We start from the raw sequence: 2,396 nt of genomic DNA on the forward strand, positions 1-2,396 counted from the left end.
CCTGTTTCGGCCTCCCAAAGTGCTGGGATTACAGGCTTGAGCCACCGCGCCCGGCGGTTTTTACACTTTTTAATGGTTGAAAAAAAAAATCAAAAGAAAGTTATTATTTTGACATGGGAAAATTATATGAAATTTGAATTTCTGTTTTCATGAAGTTTTTTTTTATTGTTGTTGTTTGGTTTTTGAGACAGAGTCTCACTCTTATCACCCAGGCTGGAGTGCAGTGGCAGGATCTCAGCTTACTGCAACCTCCACTTCCCAGGTTCAAGCGATTCTCCTGCCTGAGCCTCCCAAGTAGCTGGGATTACAGGCACCCACCACCACACTCGGCTAATTTTTGCATTTTTAGTAGAGATGGGGTTTCACCATGTTGGCCAGGCTGGTTTCAAACTCCTGACCTCAGGTGATCTGCCTGCCTCAGCCTCCCAAAGTGCTGAGATTACAGGCGTGAGCCACCGCGCCTGGCCAATTTTAATGAAGTTTTGTTGAAACACAGCCCTTGTCTTTGACTGCTTCTGTGCCATAAAGTCAAAGTCAATAGTTGTGACAGAAACCATAATGCTTGCAAACCCTAAAACATTTACTCTCTTGCCTTTTACAGAAAACGTTTGCAGACCCCTAAGCTCCATAAAGCTCAGTAAAGTCTTGCAGGGAGCACAGAGATTCAGCCTGGACAGAGTCTCTGGGGTTCAGAGAGGCCACTGAGGGGCGTTAGATAAAGCTCAGTGGATGAGTAAAACAATTCAGGGCAACAGGACATCAGAGATATGAGCATGGAGAGTAGCTGTGGACCCTGAACCCCTACAACAAGCAGCCTCTTAAGCTCAGTGCCTGTCAGGTGTGTCCCGTTACTTTCTAAGCCTTCCCAGTTCCATGAGGCTTAGCTCTCTGAATTCCTGAGGGAATACCCTGAACTGACAACCCTCCAATACTAGTGAACCTGACATTCAGATGCATTGGACAACTGGGCAGGTCTGCACAGCCAGCGTGGACTCCACCTCTTTGCCTCCATTTTCACATTCCACTAGAACACAAGAGAAGTCTCTTGCACAATTTTTGCTCACTGTATTGTTAGTATTGTTATTTTTTTGATGCCATAGAAAATGGAAATTTTTGTTCATTTCCTGTTTCCCAGAGAGTTCAAAAAGCAATTTATTGATCCAACAAGTTGGTAAGCTAGCTTGTTAATTCTTAATTTGTCTATAAATGTTTTGATGATATAGGTACAGCCGTATCATGTGAAAACAATGACAGTTTGGTTTACCCTTTTCTGATTCTTGTATCTCTTATCTCTTGTTTTAATGCACCAGCTAGGACCTGCAGAACAGGATGACTGGATATAGTGATTCTGGGCATCCCCGTCTGATTCCTAATCAGAAAATGAAAGCTTCTAACACTTCACCATTGAACTTTTTTTTTTTTTTTTTGAGACAAGGTCCAGGGTCTTGCTCTGTTGTGGGGGCTGAAGTACAGTGGTACATAGCTTACTACAGCCTCAACTTCCCAGGCTCAGGCGATCCTGCCACTTCAACCCCCCAAGTAACTGGGACCACCATGCCTGGCTAATTTTTTTATTTTGTAGAGACGGGGTCTCCCTATGTTGCCCAGACTGATCTCAAACTCCTGGGCTCAAGTGATCCTCCCACCTTGGCCTCCCAAAGTGCTGGGATTACAGGCATGAGCCACCCGCACCCAGCTGAACATATTTACTCTTTCTATTCCTAACTTGCTATAAATTAAAAAAATAATAATAATAAAACCACCATGCCCAGCTAATTTTTAAAAGTATCTGTAGAGACAGAGTCTTGTGCTGTTGCCCAGGCTGGTCTCAAACTCCTGGGCTGAAGCAGTCCTTCTGCCTTGGGTTCCCAGAGTGCTGGAATTACAGGCGTGAGCCACCAAAAGACAAAAGACTCTTTATCTTTTCAATTTATCTTCTATCTAAAGTATGTCTTCTGCCAGGCGATGGCTCACACCTGTAATCCCAGCACTTTGGGAGGTCGAGGTGGGCGGGGGCCAGGATTTTGGGACAAGCCTGGCCAAAATGGTGAAACCCCTTCTCTACTAAAAATACAAAAATTAGCCAGGTGTGGTGGCGGGCACCTGTAATGCCAGCTACTCAGGAGGCTGAGGCAGGAGAATCGCTTGAACCCAGGAGGCAGAGTTTGCAGTGAGCCAAGATCACGCCACTGCACTCCAGCCTGGGTGACAGAGTGAGACTCTGTCTCAAATAAATAAATAAATAACATTTAAAAATAAAGTATGTCTTCATTTCTAAAATTGTTTTTCATGTCTTATCTCTTTTTTCTTGTACAATTTCACCAAAGGTTTGCTTGTCTTATTTATATATTTGTTTTTGACCTCTTTAATTTCTGTTTAATTTTTTTTTTTTTTTT

Source organism: Colobus angolensis, unplaced genomic scaffold (assembly GCF_000951035.1).
Source record: "Colobus angolensis palliatus isolate OR3802 unplaced genomic scaffold, Cang.pa_1.0 Scaffold51, whole genome shotgun sequence".
Classification (NCBI taxonomy): domain Eukaryota; kingdom Metazoa; phylum Chordata; class Mammalia; order Primates; family Cercopithecidae; genus Colobus; species Colobus angolensis.